Source organism: Aegilops tauschii, chromosome 5 (genome assembly GCF_002575655.3).
Source record: "Aegilops tauschii subsp. strangulata cultivar AL8/78 chromosome 5, Aet v6.0, whole genome shotgun sequence".
NCBI lineage: Eukaryota > Viridiplantae > Streptophyta > Magnoliopsida > Poales > Poaceae > Aegilops > Aegilops tauschii.
In genome coordinates, this window is record NC_053039.3 from 219,090,798 (window position 1) to 219,108,825 (window position 18,028).

Genomic DNA, 18,028 nt, shown 5'->3' on the forward strand with positions numbered 1-18,028 from the left:
TAATAAGCATGGCAACCATAATAGATTACAACAGATGGTTGCGGAGAAGTGCTTGATCTGTATGCTCTACACAATAAGCCTCCTGACAAAGGTTGTTACTCGCCCACGGATTTCATCCATATGATTGAGCTTTGTCATCTCTATTGGTGTTGTGCTACTGTTTAGGTACTGTCATGAGAAAGTGGTATTGTCCTTGAGAAGTGCTTCATCTGTGCTGTTTAAATATTTCCTTTCCTTTTTTTGAGCAAACATGGATGCTAGCATTTAGTTGTCCTCTTGTCTTTGCACAACAGGATCATCCTCCTCTGAAGAAGAATATGGAGTACATGAAGTGACTAGTTCCGATTATGCTAGGATGAATAAGCCATGTCTATCTTCTCATCAGAAGGAGCAGTTGAAGGATGGTTACATTACTCCCCACAAGACCAAACTAACTTCAGCTCAGAAGGACTGACAGATCTGCATCTTTTTTGCTGTGATGCGCAAGTACAATGTTGTTCTAGGATTCTTTCCGGTGAGTTCCATTTTTTTAAAGTGTGCTCTACATGGACCATGTAGGTTCCTGTTTAAACTGTCAATTCATAGTAGAATTTGCTTTATACTAATCACTTTTTTTGTATTTGTGCAAACAGGGGTGCTCAGCTTGATTTCAATGGGAACTGTACAAAATGTTCATGAATACATCGAATCATTCATTTCCACCACAAGAAAGGAGGTGCCGGTATGTTCAAGGCGTTGCAACATATAAAGGCGAAATCATACAAGCTACGCGTGAATTTGGTTGATTTTGGTGGAATTGCACAAAAAGAACTGCTGGTTTATTTAGCACAAGGTGCCATGTCAATGTCCAGACTGATGGCAAACCCTGCCCATTCCACAATCATAGGAATTTGATATTTTGGAATGGGAAAACCTTGTCAAAGTTTGCTCATTGATGTACGCAAAACAACACACATTTGACATTTTGGAAAGGGACAACCTTGTCAAATTTTTCTCATTGATGTTAGCAAGAAGACATGCATTTGATATTTTCGAATGGGACGCCCTTTGCTGTCAGCAGCATCGATCAATTTTTATTTATTCTTTAGTTGTGAAGTAAATATTGGCTCTGACATGTGAATCGCTGAGATGCATAATCGTCGATTGTTTTGAATGTTTGATTGCAATGTACAGGAATGCTAAAAAGCTGCTCAAACTCTTTGTACTCCCTCTGTTCCTTTTTATTTCGCATATTAGATTTCTTTCAAGTCAATTGATTTTACATTGTTTATGTTCATACTTTTTTCTATAAGATTGGTCAAAGTAGAGATACTTTGACTGCAGAAAAAACTTGTATGCACACTAAAAAGGACCGGAGGGAGTACATGTGAAACTACTGCAAATGAGGTGATCACCCTGGGAATAATGCTAGTACGTATTGTTTTGCATGTTCATCCAATGCCAGTGATACAAGAATTCAAACTAATCGAACTAAATTCATTCATACACGGTCGGATTTCCTATAAACATGCGGAATTCATTACATTTCATACATTCTTCAACTAAAAAGGGGTGCTCAGCCGAACAGAAGCTTCTTCCCCAGCGGACTGAGCTTCCGTGACTTAACTGCAGGTGCAGTTGCATAACTGACATGTGGTCCAGATGCCTGTTGGGCCCATGTGTCAGTGACCCAACTGCACCAGCAGTTAAGTAACTGAAGCAGCGTCCTTCTCCAACATAGCTCTCCGACTCCACGTCGCCGGCAAGAAGCTAATAGCCGTCAATGGTCAACCCACCTAGCTTGGCTTCAACCGGAGGGTAGCAGCGGTGGCCTTATTTGGACCCGAGCGGCGGTGACCTACCGTGTTCTACTCTTCCTTGTTTTCTGTGTGGCGCGACCTCGTTGGCAGCGGGGAGGGGCCTCGATGGAGCCGGCGATGTCCTCTATCTCGTTGCCGGCGGGGCGGCGCCTCGGCGGAGCAGGGGAAATCCTCCCACTCGTTGCCGGCAGGGTGGGGCCTCGGCTGAGCCGGCGATGTACTTTGCCTCGTTGTTGGCGGGGCGGGGCCTCAATGGAGTAGGGCCTCGCTGAAGCCGGCGAGGTCCTCCGCCTTGGTGCTGGCGGGACGGGGCCTCGGCGGAGCCGGCGGTGTCCTCTGGCTCGTTGTTGGCACCGCGGGGCCTCGGCGGAGCGGGGACTCATCGGAGCCGACATTGTCCTTTGCTCCGCCGGTCGGATTTCATATAAACATGCCGAATTCCATTACATTTCATACATTATTCAACTAAAAAGGGGTGCACTGGAGGTATAATTAATTAACCGAATCTACCCACCTGTGTCCGGCTGAGCCGAACAGAAGCTTATTCTCCAGCGGATTGAGATTCAGTGACTTAACTGCAGGTGCAGTTGCGCAACTGACATGTGGCCCAGATGCCTGTTGGGCCCACGTGTCAGTGACCCAACTGCACTAGCAGTTAAGTAACTAAAGTAGCGTCCTTCTCCAACATAGCTCTCCAACTCCACATCGCCGCCAAGAAGCTAATCGGCCGTCAATGGTCAACCCGCCTAGCTTGGCTTCAACCGGAGGGTAGCAGCGGTGGCCTTACTTGGACCCGAGCGGCGGCGAGCTACCGTGTTCTACTCTTCCTCATTTTCTGTGTGGCGCGGCCTCGTTGGCAGCGGGGCGGGGCCTCGACAGAGCCAGCGATGTCCTCTGTCTCGTTGCCGGCGGGGCGGCACCTTTGGTGGACCGGGGGAAATCCTCCCCCTCGTTGCCGGCGGGGTGGGGCCTCAGTTGAGCCAGCGATGTCCTATGCCTCGTTGTTGGTGGGGCGGGGCCTCGGCGAAGTAGGACCTCGTCGAAGCCGGCGAGGTCCTCCACCTCGGTACCGATGGGGCGGGGCCTCGTTGGAGCCGGCAATGTCCTCTGCCTCGTTGTTGGCGCGCGGGTCCTCTGCGGAGCAGGGCCTCGTCGAAGCCGGCGAAATCCTTCGCCTCAGTGCCGGTGGGGCGGGGCATCGGCGGAGCCGGCGGTGTCCTCTGCCTCGTTTTTGGTGTCGTGGGGCCTCGGCGGAGCAGGGCCTCGTCGACGCCAGCGGAGCGGGGACTCGTCGGAGCCGGCATTTTCCTCTGCCTTGTCATCGGTCTCGGCAAACAGCGCCTCGCCCGCTTCATCGCCCTCTTTGTAGGCGGCCACAGCCTCCGCCACCCGCATGCGGTACCGCCAACGCTTGAGGCAGCCCTCATGGGTAGAGCGGTATGAGTCGAGCAGTGCCTCCTACTCCGCACGCTCCGCGGCGATCTGCTCCTCCGCCTACAGGTGCTCCTGGAGGAGATGATGGTTGTAGGCGGCGTCGGCCTGCGCCTCTCGGAACTGCTCCTGACGCTTCTGCCTCACCGTGTCCTTGTATTGGGCACGTGCCGCACCGATGGTCATGGTGCAATGCACCAGCGAGGATGGCGCGGAGGAGGGGGTTGGCGCCGGATTGTCGACTACCATGTTCTCCATTGGGACGTCGTCATCCTCCGGCTGCCTGCCGGCCAGCCAGTCGGCAGCAATGGCTGCCATCTCCTTGTGGTCCATCGTCCGCCCGTCCCGAAGAGCGCTGGAGCGCGAGGAAGCCATGGTGTGAAGTAGTAGTGTGGACAGGAGAAAGGGAACGGAGGCGGATGACAGCGGCTATGGCCAGCACAACAGTTTATATAGCAATGGTGGGCGGCGGAGGGACGGACGTGTGGCGCCGGAGTAACCGCCTCGGCAACTGCGTATCATTAATGTGGGCGGCAGACGGACGGACGGACGACACGTGTCATTTGAAGGCGGAGCAATCACCTACACCGGGAAGCAGGGTGGGCGGCGCTGACCGTTTCGGGCGGAAAGCACGCGCGGGCGAGGGAGGCGGACTGGGTGGGCCAGGGCAGTCAGACTCGTGCTTTGTAGCGGGTCGGTCCAGCAGCCAGACATGCTGGCTCGCCAGCGAGCTCGCTGAGCTGAGCGACGACAATCAGACGATGGACGTAGCTTCCGACCAGGAGCCGGTGCCACTGTCTAAGCCGGTTCATGTCGTGTTCACCATAGAGAAGGTGCGGCCGCACTTCGACGCCCTAATGGCGGAAGAGCTACCAGCATAGGAGGACCTGTGCTGCAACCTCCGTCTCCTCAACGAGCACCGGTGAACAAGCGACCGACAATGCCGTCGCGGACATGTGGCCCTATGATCCTGGCTTCCCGAATGAGCAGCGGGCGCTGTATCAGACCATCCGTAGCGCCTGCTAGGCCCTCTCCGTCGTCCTTCGAGTTGTTGCGTTCACCGTGGCGCCGCCGTCTCACGTTGTCAACATGGTCAACGAACATGAGGAATGAGGAGATGACTTTACTTGGAGAGGATGACAGTGGGGACCCACCAGGGCCATAGCTGCACGTACGCAAGTGCCTCCTTATTATATACAACTATATTTTTTTGCTTCCTCCTGGTTTCCTAACATCACGGTCCCACACCATTGTCAACCTATGCAGTCAATAAACGAGAGAATTGCACAAGGAGTGGCCTACAGCTAGGACCAAGCAGCTCGAGCAGTATTTGTGTTTTTGAGGTGTGAGCACTGCAGAGTTTTTCTTGAGCGATGTTTTCTTTGTTGTTCAGAGGAGAGCGGGGTATTAACTGGGCGGGTTGTGGCCCGTCTAGCCCAGGCCAGATATCCAGCCCAGATATTAATTGTTTTCAAGCTAAAAATGGCTAGCCCAACTATACTTTTTTTGAGGAATACCTAGCCAAGGTCAACTTGTTATTCTCTGCCCCGCTGGGCTGCAAATCTTTCCTAGGAGGGATGCATTAGGCTTAGCAAGAAAATAGGCTTTAAGAAATAATAAATTGGAGGTAATTATAAAAACTGGGCAGTAACTATAAAAAAATGCACCAAACACGTAATTAGTTTATAAAAAATTATTTTTGGATTTTGAAAATTTTAATTTCATTAATTGTTGCGCGCGCAATATTTCGTTGGATTTTTACATAATATAAATTTATATTGAAATTGTATTTAATCTGACTAGAAATTTCGGGATAAAAATATTTCGGATCCCATCAAAATGTGGGAAATTTTATTGAATTCTGTTTTGAACGGTTGGTTGAAATTATTAATCGTTGTCCTAGCTAGAAAATGGGATGTACTTTTAACAAACTGTAAATGGGCTGTAGTAAATTCCATTAGAATTCAAAAATGGGCTGTACATTCTTACAAATCGCAAATGGGCTATAAGTTCTCTGCCACACACTTGTGGGCCTACTAAGTTGACACGTCCCCAAAAAAAGTAAGTTGACGCGTATGCAAGGCTTTGTCAACTTATAATCAACCCACGGTTCTAGCAGCAGTGGCCGTTGGATGTCTATCCAACAGATGTCGTGCTTCTTCTTCAATCTTGGATATTCTAGCTTTAGCTGCCCAAAAAATGATTCCTCCCCCTCACATCTGGGGCGCACCGTTTCGGAGGCTGACCTGTGGGCCTACTAAGTTGACGCGTACCAAGGGCTTTGTCAACTTAGTCAATATAAACGATTCTAGCTGCAGTGACCGTACGATGTCCATCCAACGGCCGTAGTGCTTCTTCAACCTCTGGTCTTCTTGCTCCAGCCGCCCAAAGCAGCGCCGGTCGTGCCGCCTGCTCCTACCTCCCGTGGCCGGCTGCGCTGCCGCGGAGGCCTCACTACCCCCTACTACTCCCACCGCTGGCCAGGCCATCCCTCTAGTCACCCACACCCCTGTTATTCTGCGGCGACGGCAGCCTCACACCGCAGCCGAACCAGTGCGCCCTCGTACTCCTCTCCGCGTGGGCATCCATTGTCGCGTCTTCCCCTTCCTAGGCCTCATCATGGTCCATCGCCTTGGTGCTCTCGGCGTGGCGTGGTCAATGTGGTCAACGAATGACTTCCATCGGAAGAGTACTGTACGTGGAGAGGCTGACAGCTGGGTCCACGGCTGCAGCAAGGAAGTGCCTCCTTATTACGCGGAAAATAATGATTCCTCCACATAACAGCAGGGACCCACCGGACGGGCCACCGTATTTCGCAAAAAAACGTTTCCCCCCTTACTGCTGGGACCCACCAGCTACATCTTCGTACACAAGGAAGTGCGTCCATATTACGGGCAAAAAAATGATTCGCCCCCTGACTGCTGGGACCCACCAGCTAAATCTTCGCACGCAAGGAAGTGCCTGACAGTCGGGACACACCTGGTCGAAGCGTATGTAGCGTTGAACCGTGGACGAGTAAGTAAGGTGAAAGCACAACTGCTCCCTGAGTGATTTTGGTAATTAATGTCAACATATCTCTTGTTGGACTAATACTTTTATCTAGTATATTTCAGATAAGTTCAATAGTGGAGTGGCGTGGACAAGAGGATGTGGAAACCCTGCAAGATGCTAAGGACAAAGGATTGGCAAAAGCTCTAAAGCTCAAGACTCTACATTTTCATTTTAGTGATCCAGGATCACATTGAGTCCATAGGAAAGCCAATACTATTAAAAGGGGATGAGGTGTTGCTTAATGGCTTGCTTGCTCAAAGTGCTTAGTGATATGCTCCAAAGCCCTCAACCACTTTCTCATTTCCACATATGTCCCAAACCTAAAGTCAAACTCGGCTCCACAGATTTGATCTATCCGGCGCCACCGAGTTCATTTGACATAGCCACTGTCAGAAACCCTAATTCCGATGGGATCTCAGGCTCACCGGGATGGGCTTGCAAACTCTATGTTACCTGTTGCAATTATTTTGGTCCCACCGAGATAAGCAATCGGTCCCACCGAGTTTGCCTGACCAACTCTCTGTTTAGCTTATTACCAAAATCGGTCCCACCGAGTTTGTGTAATCAGTTAAACCAAGTTGAGCTTTTACCCTAACCCTAGCACATCGGTCCCACCGAAAAGCCTAACGTTCACATTTCGAACTAAATCGGTCTGACTGAGTTTCATGATTCAGTCTCACCGAGTTTGGTAAATTGTGTGTAACGGCTAGATTTTGTGTGGAGGATATATATATACCCCTCCACCCACACTTCATTCACGGGGAAAGCCATCAGAACGTGCCTACACTTCCAGCATACATTTTCTGAGAGAGAACCACCTACTCATGTGTTGAGACCAAGATATTCCATTCCAAGCACAAGAATCTTGATCTCTAGCCTTCCCCAAGTTTCTTTCCGCTCAAATCATCTTTCCACCAAATCCAAATCTGTGAGAGAGAGTTGAGTGTTGGTGAGACTACCATTTGAAGCACAAGAGCAAGGAGTTCATCATCAACACACCATCTGTTACCTTTTGGAGAGTGGTGCCTCCTAGATTGGTTAGGTGTCAATTGGGAGCCTCCGACAAGATTGTGGAGTTGGACCAAGGACTTTGTAAGGGCAAGGAGATCGCCTACTTCGTGAAGATCTACCCTAGTGAGGCAAGTCCTTCGTGGGCGATGGCCATGGTGGGAAAGACAAGGTTGCTTCTTTGTGGACCCTTCGTGGGTGGAGCCCTCCGTGGACTCGCGCAACCGTTACCCTTCGTGGGTTGAAGTCTCCATCAACGTGGATGTACGATAGCACCACCTATCGGAACCACGCAAAAAATCTCCGTGTCTCCAATTGTGTTTGCTTACTCCAAACCCATCCCTTTAAATTCTTGCAACTTGCATGCTTTACTTCCGCTGCTCATATACTCTTGCCATGCTTGCTTGTAATGTATTGTGAATGTTTAAACTTGTACTAAAACTCCACCTTAACTTGAAGAAATTAAAAACTGCTACTTTTCTTTGTTGAGGGTCTAATCCCCCCTCTAGACACCTCTTCTCGATCCTTCCAATTGATATCAGAGCATTCGTCTCCATTCCTTTGGTTTAATCACCATTGGATGAAGATGGATGAGTCTACGTTGGGGAGTCTTAGACGTAGAGTGCCTATACTTGATGGAGAGTTCTTTCATGAGTGGAAGAATGAGATGCTTGTGATTTTCAATTAATATCATTTGAACAAGTACATTACTAGCCCTTATGCACCCCATGTTGATCCTTTGCATCCTACCCTTGATGAGTCTATTCACATGATCCGCAACCTTAGAACTGTCAATCTTATTACTAGAGGTTTGCCTAGAAATTTGTTCGGTTCCTTGCCTACTCTTGATTGTGCCTACACTATATGGAGATTTCTTGAGGAACGATTTCCAAACTATTCCTTGCAAAACTTAGATGAAATTCTTCATAAGTCCATTGCCTTGAGTAAGATGAGTTCCAATGATCCTAAGTTTGGTGATTGTCTATTTGAGCTTACTAACCTCATGTGTGCCAAAGGAGATGTTGGAATCATTAGCAATATCATCTCCAAAACCATTAGAATTCATAAAGATGAATATTGTGATGATCATTTATCTAATGAATCACTCTCTCTAGCAATTGATCCATCACAAGACGATGTTGAACATGGATACTATGATGAGGATGATGATAGTGACTTTGATCTCGATGAGTCTATGCGACACTTTGGTCTTATGGCTAACCTTCGCGGCTACATGGCTGGAGGAAAGGAATGGGTCCCTGATAGTGGACGTACCGATCACATGACTGGAGATAAGGATATGTTTCGTGAGCTTGCTGAATAGAACGGCCCTCGAAAGTATGTCACCTTTGGTGATAACTCAAAGGGTAAGGTGGTTGGCCTTGGTAAGGTGGCCATCTCACATGATAGCTCCATACAAAATGTTATGCTCGTTGAATCTCTTGGGTAAAATTTACTTTCCGTATCTAGACTTGCTGACTTTGGCCTCAATGTCCTATTTACTGAAGTAGATTGCCAAGTGTTTCGTAGAGATAATCATAATATTGTCTTTACCAGTATACATAGAGGTGATCTCTATATTGTTGATTTCACTAAAAAGGCTCAACCTAGAACTTGCTTAATTGCTAAATCTTCCAAAGGTTGGTTGTGGCATAGAAGATTAGGTCATGTGGGCATGCGAAATCTTGATAAGCTAATTAAAGGTGATCATATCCTTGGAGTAAAAGATGTTATATTTGACAAGGATAGATTGTGCAGTGCTTGTAAAGCAGGAAAACAAGTTGGAGGAAGCCACCCCGTGAAGAACATCATGACCAAGAGAAGTCCACTCGAGCTACTTCATACGGATCTCTTTGGTCCCAATGCCTACAAAAGTCTCGGTGGAAACTCATTTGGTTTAGTCATAGTCGATGATTTTTCAAGATTTATGTGGGTGTTCTTTCTTGATGATAAATTGCAGGTCCAAAAGATCTTCAAGAACTTCGCTAGGAAGGCCCAAAATCAATTTGAAGTGAAGATCAAGAAGGTTCGCAGCGACAACGGAACAGAGTTCAAGAACGCAAATGTGGATACCTTTATTGACGAAGAAGGGATTTTACACGAGTTCTCGGCTACGTACACACCTCAACAAAATGGAGTTGTTGAGAGAAAGAACCGGAATCTTATTGAGATGGCGAGAACGATGCTTGATGAGTACAAGACGCCTAAAAACTTTTGTGCGAAAGCGGTTGAGACAACATGTCATGCAACAAATCACTTGTATCTTCACAAGCTACTCGGCAAGACGGCATACAAACTTCTCACCGGTAACAAACCCCAAGTTGGGTACTTTCGAGTATTCGGCTCAAAGTGCTATATTCTTGATAAGCATCGTCGTTCTAAATTTGCTCCTAAATCTCATGAGGGTTTCCTACTTGGTTATGGCTCAAACTGTCACACTTACCATGTCTACAACAGTTTCACCCGAAAGGTTGAAGAGACGGTAGATGTGAAGTTTGATGAATCTAACGGCTCGCAAGTAGAGCAATTGCCAATTGATGTAGGACACAAAGGCCCTTCGGAATCAATCCAAGACTTGTCTATTGGCAAGATTCGTCCAACGGAGGTGAAGGAGAGTACCTCGTCCGTCCAAGTGGAAGCTTCCACCTCACGACAAGGTGAACCAAGAGTTGACATGGAAGCATCCACAAGTGGGACACACCAAGATGAAGGAAACGAGGAAGTACACCAAGATGAACCTCATCAACCCCATTCTCCACCTAGACAAGAGAACGACAATGTCAACAACGAAGAAGGCCAAGAAGAAGAACAAGATGATGAAGAAGATGTTCCACCCCGACCCAAGCAAAAGCTCTCACGAGTTCGAGCAAGAGTCTCAAGAGACCATCCTATCAAACAAATCTTCAATGATATCCAAACCAGGAGAATCACTCGCTCTAAAACTCGTTTGGCTAATTTTTCTGAACATTATTCATTCATCTCTAGCATTGAACCTATGAAGGATGAAGAAGCATTGGAAGATCCGGATTGGATAAATACCATGCATGAAGAGCTACACAACTTTGAGAGAAACCAAGTGTGGACATTGGTCGAGAAGCCCGACAACTACCACAACATCATCGGTACCTGTCGGCGTTCTGGGAACGGGGGTCCCCAGACTTGCCTGCCTGCGGCCCACGGCGTGGCTCCACTAACGGCCTGGTACGACCCATCTTCACCAGCAAACACTCAAGACCCTCTCGAGGGGCCAAGCCTCACGAGGCGGGTGACACAAGACCTCCTCAGGGGTAGCCTCACTAGGCTAGCTCGTGAGGAGCGGAGAGATCAAGGCGAGGGGCACCTCGTGAGGTTCCCGTGACGTGAACCATGACAATCAAGGCCGGGCGGGCGCCAGCGGGCGCAGAGTACTGGTTTCCTCTTTGGTGCTAAAGAAGCAGGCGCAGGCGAGGAGTCTAGAGGCATCAGGCAAAGGTTCCCGTATCGGTGCAACGAGACAAAGACCAGCAGGACGACAGGATGGAGGTCATCACGGAGCCCACGACGGCGTCACCACCAGAGCCTTTGGCAGGCGAAGACCACCTTTTGTCAGGATAGGTTTTACTAGTTGTCCCCCTTCAAATAGGCCGTTGTGGGATCCCTTCCCGCCTAATATTTGGGAAGAGGACCCGGGCCTCTATAAATAGGACTAGCCACCACCGTAGAAGGCAACTGACCTTGGATCAGATCCATTCCATCCACACACACACAAGCTCACCGAGCTCAAGAACACCTCTCCTCAGGAGGTAGTTCTTCCCTTGTACTTGTTCATCCCAGCCTACAAGGCAATCCACCGCACCACACTGGAGTAGGGTATTACACCACATCGATGGCCCGAACCAGTATAAACTCTTGTGTCCCTTGTTCCTCGGGTTCGGCGAGCTAGGCTTTGAGATCGCGGTGAGAGCGTGAGCTAGGGGGAGAGAGATCTTCATGCGCACCCCAGAGTTCGAACCTCAAGGGTTTTGCCGGAACCCGTAATCCGACATTTGGCACACCAGGTAGGGGTGCGCTGAAGCTTCCCTTCCGATGATCCACGATCCACCGCTCCACCACGTCCATGGCAGACGCGCGTCGAGCTCGCGCCGAGCACCGGGCCGCCCATGTCGCTCAGACAGCCCTTGTCGGCGGGCCTCCCCGTCGATCTCCATCACCCGCCGCCAACGCCGCCACCGGCCCGGCAGGAAACGAGCAGCAAGCATCTTCGCTACACCCCTCTGTGTGGCGGGACGGCCGCACCGCTACCCCGTCGCTGACTCCGGCCGGCTCATCGTCCCACGCTCGTCGCACGCCCACGGACACACAGGCTACGCTGCTCATGGCACGCGAGCTCCTGCGCTACCGCCCGGTCGACGACCTCTACGAGGACTGGCTGGACCACATCGCCGAGCTCATCAGCGCCGCTGGGGGCTCCCCCGCACCGTCTCTCTCGCTGCCTCGCCCTCCTCCAGCTGCGGGAAATGTAGCTCACAGAGCGCCCCCGCCGCCTCCGCACCAAGGCGGTGCCCTGGCACCAAGACGCGCGGCCCCTCGGCGCGACCCGCCGCACCCGCGCATGAAGAAGGAAGCTGCCAAGAAGTTCCCCGACCGTGAGAAGACGCTCCCGCGCTCCAAGCGCCACCACGTCAGGACCGCGTGCCGCCGGCGGCAGCGGTGCGCGGGCATCAAGATCGAGCTCCGCCCCCGCGGCGGGCCCCGGTGGCCACAGCAGGCTGTCGTGCCTTCACTCCGGAGCTGCATAGCGCCATTTGGCCAGGCAAGTTCAAGCCAGACCTGCCTCCGCGCTATGACGGCACCCCCGACCCTGCGGAGTTCTTGCAGCTCTACGAGCTGAGCATCGAGGCGGCCAACGTCGATGAGAAAGTAATGGCGAACTGGTTTCCCATGGCTCTCAAAGATGGTGCTCGCTCGTAGCTCCTGAATCTGCCCCCGGGGTCGATCTCCTCCTTGGGTGAGATGCGCGACCGCTTCATCGCCAACTTCGAGGGCACTCACGACCGCGCGCCGGCCGCGGGTGACCTACGCCGCATCAAGCAGCAGCCAGGAGAGACCCTGCAGAAGTACATCCAGCGCTTCAACAACGTTCGCCTCAAGATCCCCAAGGTGACGGACTAGGCCATCATTTTAGCGTTCTCTGATGGCGTCTGCGACGTCAAGATGAAGGAGGAGCTCGCTATCCACGAGGAGCTATGCACGGCACTGGAGATGTTCAACATGGCGACCAAGTGTGCGAGAGCTGAGGAGGGGCGCCTCTCCCTCCTCGAACTCCCTGCTGCCGACCTAGAAGAGAAGAAAGCCAAGGCCAAGGACGTGAAGCGCAAGGGGGTAGCCGTGCTCGCGGCGGAGCCACATACAAAGCACGGCCGGGACCACCCCGAGTCATCTAAGAGCAGTCATCCGTTCTGCGCCTTCCACAACATACACAGCCACAACACCAATGACTGCCAAGAGCTCAGGGCCATTCGAGATGGACGCTTCGGTCGACGCCCCGAGCGCAACGACCGGGGCTACGGCTGAGGAGGAGGACAAAGTGGAGGACACTGGGACGACCGTGGCCCCCGTCAGGAGTGGCGCGACCGGCCCCGCGAGTATCACTGGCAGGACCAGCCTCGTGAGGGGTTTCTGGAGGGACCAGCCTCATGAGGACCTTCCTCATGGCAATCCTGGCCTCCCTCCGCTCCCTCCACCGCCAAGGAGGAACGACGACCACCATCAGGACGAGGGGTTGGGGGATTACAGGAGCCGCGCGCTATCGCTTGCATCTTGGGCGGTGCTCAGGCCCCAGCTTCCCAGCGCATCTTCAAGCAGTTTGCTCGCGAGGTGAATGCGGCCCTTCCCAGGCTCGAGGCCACGCGCCCGCTCAGGTGGTCCAAGTGCGCCATCACCTTCAGCTCGTTGGACCAGCTCAAGTGCGCGGCTACTGCCGGCGCCCTCCCGATGCTTTGCTCACCTGTCATCAGCAACGTCCAAGTCACCAAGACCCTCATCAACGGCGGCGCAGGGCTCAATGTCCCGTCCGTCGAGACGTTCGACAGCCTCCAAGTGCCATACGATCAGCTACAGCCTACCAAGCCTTTCTCAGGAGTGACCGACAGCTCCACCACACCGATAGGGCAAGTCCGCCTCCCTGTTCATATACCCCAGCGCAACAACTACCGCACCAAGCTCATTGACTTCAACGTTGCCCACATTCGTCTGCCATACAACACCATCCTTGGGTATCCAGCATTGGCCAAGTTCATGGCGGTGACCCACCACGGCTACAACGTCCTCAAAATGCCAGCAAGCGGCGGAGTCATCACGGTCCCCTGCGAAGAAAGAGATGTGCTATGCTCCCTGGAGCGCACCTTCCAAGCCGCAGCAATCGAAGACCCCTACAACGAAGGCACCCTGTACCCTCCTGAGGCCATCCCCAAGAAGAAGAAGCAGCTACTCCATCCAGGGCCTTAGGGGAATGGCGTCTCCAGTGGCACCACCTTAGGGACCACGCCCACAGCTGGGGCGCCTCCCTCCCTCGCATAGGAAGGCGCGCTCGACGCCCTCCTCGGGCAAGGCTCGGGGGCTCTCTTCTGGAGGGCGTCAGACCTAGCCAACGTCATGAGGGAGACGCTCGGGCACGATGTGGAGGCGTGCTTCGCATCACGTCTCCCTCAGGAGGGCGCTGGGCGAGGAGCGCCCGGTGCTCAGGGATTCCTCGTCAAGGCGACCCAAGAGCTTCAAGAGGCAAGGACCATATGCGGCGACCGCCGCCCACCACTCGGCGCAGCTCCCCATCCTAGCGAGGACGGCGGGCTGTGCGTTTGCGTCGACATTCCAGGGCTCAACAGGGCCGCATCTCAGGAGTGCTTCTGGCCTTCGTGCGTTGGCCGGTGCGAGGGTCCACCTCACAGCTATGTTCGCAAGCCGTTTGGCCTGCCGAACGCGGCTGTCACCTACCAGCGTCATCTGCGGAGGGTCCTGGCAGCTCAGGAGGCCAGGCACCACGCAGTCCGGGCGGAGATAGCGACGGTCCTCAAGGAACCACCCGAGCCCCCAGAGCCTCCTGAGGGTCAGAGCCCTGGTGGCTCGTGAGGAGCGACCTCTTCAGCACGCACCTTCAACTACCTCAACACTCCTTCGACAGCGGTATCAGGTGACTCTTTCCAGCTCATTCAGTTGGGGGCACCCCTCGGGCAGCATTATCCCCAAGTCGCACGGGTCTGCCCCCGTGACGTGTATCCTTTTGCATCTTTAGCTTATTTAGTCGGGGGCGCCCCTCGGGCTGCATCATCCCCAGGCCGCTCGGGTCCATCCCAGTGGCATGTATCGTTCTTGCATCTATCCGAACTAGCTTGTCTCCTTGCACGAGTTATCTATGGCTATCACCTGCTTATCTGGTACTTCGATACCCCACCCGCGACCACCCTCGTTGCCACGGGAGCCATGCGCCGGTTGTCTTTCCTTAGGATTCCTCGCATGTGTAGGCTTGGCACGACGTCTGTGCTCGGGTCCATCCCTGCAGCGTCGATAAACCCAACGATTGAGCTCTGTCTAGCGGGCCGGCCCCATTCACGTAACCTCCTGGGGTCGTTGGTGTCTGGCCTTCTCATGGGATCGCCTCAGGAAATTCGTCCGGCGCAGGTTGCCTAACCATCTCGCAGGACCACTGAAGCTATAAAGAACCAAGACCAGGCGCAACCCGCTGTGAGGTAGGGCCTCGTGAGTCCTGCGCTGGCTCATGAGTGCCCAGACACACCTCTCTAGCCCTGCTGTGCAAGCCACGTGTCAGGGCGGGGCTGTACACGCCCCGGGGGCTCCACTCAGAGGGAGCCCTCACCCACGCACCAGTGGAAGCCCCATGCTCTGTGCTGGCAGTCGACACGGTCGAGGAGCGGCTATGCCCGTGCAAGTGCGGAAGCGCTATGCTCCGCGCTGGTGATAAAGAACTGAGGGCGGCCCCATGGCCGTACCAACCTCAGGGAGCCACCCGGCTCAGTGTCCAGCCTCACCGCAACGCTTTCCCGTTGGGAGAGTCGCGCGAGGGGGCTGGGCACGGCAGCTACGCTCAGGCCCTGCCTAGCGTACGCCGCCCAGCCAGCTCCCTCGGACCTGGTCGTCGTGCACCACTCCCGAGCGGGACCTCGGCAAGGACAGGTATGAAGGTCTGTTTGAACGTCAAGGGGGACTCCTGAGCATCGCGACTCAGGAGCCTAACAAGCCACGTAGCCCCTCACCCCTTGGTCTGTCCTGGTGATCCAGACGGCCCAATGACGGCTGAGGTATGCGTGGGGTCGGGCCCTACTGACGTAGAACCCTAAGACCTACTTTAGCGGCTTCTTCCTGCATGCCGTTTGCGCGTCAACGGGGACTCCTGAGCATCGCGACTAAGGAGCCTAACTGGCCACGTAGCTCCTCACCCCTTGGTCCATCCTGGTGATCCGGACGGCCCAACGGCGGCTGAGGTATGCACGGGGTCGGGCCCTGCCAACGTAGAACATCAAGCAAACGGGAAGGAAATCGCGGAACCTAAATAAATTATTACACAGCATATTGTCCCCCAAACGACAAGCATAGTTTTAATGCCTCCACGAGGCACGTCTCATGTCACAGGAAAGTAAAACGAGAAGGAGCACCATCCTTCGCCAGCAAGCCCTTTCTTCAGCCTCGGGCGTCGTCGTCAGGGAGCGCCTTCCCGCCGGCAGCGGCACCGTCAGTCGTGTCGTTGGCCTCGGCCACAGGATTGACAGGGCCATCGGTTGGAAGCGCAGGCTCGATGGCGAGGAACTTCTTCAACAGGGCTTCCACCTGGCCCTCCACAGATGTGGCAGCGGCTGTGCAGCGCGCCTCCTCCACGAGCTCGAGCAGCTCGCCGAGGTCGACGCCGGGGTTGCGAAGATGCAGGTGGCTGAAGACGCGCGTCAGAGGCAAAGAAGAAAGTGCGCGGGCTTCCCCCTCCACCATGGGGCCGATCCCGTCGACGACGCCCTCGAGCGCCTCGACAAGACAAGGAAGCAGCTGGGCGGGGCCTTCGTCGTCCGTCGACGGCGGCTTCTCCAAGGCCTTCTCATAGATTGCCCGCGGCGCTTCGCGGGATCTCTCCTCCAGGGACTTGAAGGCCACACGGTCCTCGGCAAGAATCTTCGCCTTGGCCTCCAGCAGGGTCTTCTCAACCTCCATCTTCTTCTCCAGCTCCTCCAAGCGGTTGCGCTCTGCGGCTTGCGCCCTCGCCGACTGCTCCAGTTCGGCGTCACGACCGTTGACCGCGTATTCCCAGGCCTTCATCTTCTCTTCCTCTGCCTTGCGGTCGCGAGCCTCGGCTGCGCGCTCGTTGTGCATGGTCTCCAGCTCGGCCTCCAGCGACCGGCAGCAATCCTGGGCGGCCCCGGCCTTTAGCGCCACCTCGCGGGCAGCCGCGGCTTGGGCGGCGGCCTGCTTGTCCTTCTCGCAGGCTGCCGCGGCCTGGCTCAGCGCCGCCCGGACGGATGCATCGGAGTCCAACCAGCCAGGGATCAGCTCTAGGCGCCCGGCCACCAGGCAACGGTCGGCGCCTTGAAGATTGCCCCGCAGCCGGGTCAGCGCAGAAAGGGCGTGTTCCAGGGCGTCAGGCGAGGCAGAAAGATCATGAACTTGCGGTGGGACGGAAGAAGAGGGCAGCGTCATTGCCAAGACCTGCAGGTTGGCGGCGGCGGAAGAAGATGCCGGGAGCTCCGGAGCCTACGGGGCCTCGGCCAGCGAGCTGGGGACAAGCGCCTTGGGAGCCGATATAGCATCAAGGGTCGCTCTCCCCTAGAGACGCTCCTCTGGGCCTCGCGAGGAAGACTGGGTCGGAGAGATGCGGGCGCCATCGCCGCCCTTCTGCGCCGGAGGAGGTGCGGACGTGCCAGGCTGCTGGGTCCCTGAGGATGTGGATGCCCCTCCTTCTTCTTCTTTAATGACGACGTCGGCCTAGCAGCACAAGGAGGAAGCATCAGGAAGCTGCAACGGAAGCAGGAGCAAGGGAAAGGTCATGGCAGGATACTCACTGGTCCATGGCGGCGTAGTCGCGCCGCCTCTTCAGAAGTGCGGAGCCTGGGGGCCTCGCGGCCTAGGGCACTAGTGCGCGGGCCCCAGTAGTCGGCGAGGCCACGGTAGCTCCGGGCGGCGACATGGCGGAGGCATCACCCTGAGAGATCAGTGCCGATCTGCTCTTTGTTGGGACACCGGGCGGCGACTTCCTCGAGGGGGAGACCTTGGACCTCGTAGTGACCACCGCAGGGGCAGGGCTTCCCTCATTGGGTGGTCGTCAGCGTCGTCGTCGTCGGGCAAGGTGCGGAGGAGATCGGCCTTGCGCGGAGGGGAGGTCTCCCCAGACCCCTCCGGGGTGGCCGCAGAGTCCTGCTCCTCCTCCTCGCCAGAATCATCGGAGGACACCACCACCGGAACCATCACCGTCGGGGCCTCAGAGGGCGCCAGCAGCACAAGACCACGCCTGTCGAAGATAGGCATGGCGGCGGCAATCTTCGCCCCATACGGGCGGCAGTACAGGGGAATGAAGGTGTCCAGCGGGTACCCCTGGTCGTCCCCAACCAAGGAGCGGAGCGCCGTGCCCAGCTCCACATCAGACAGGGCCTCCGGACGCAGGCGGAGGTCGCCTCCTTCGTCCCCGAGCTTCCACAAGGGGCGCGAGTGCGCCTGGAGGGGAGCCACGCGCTGTGCCATGAACTCCTTGACGATCATGGCCCCTA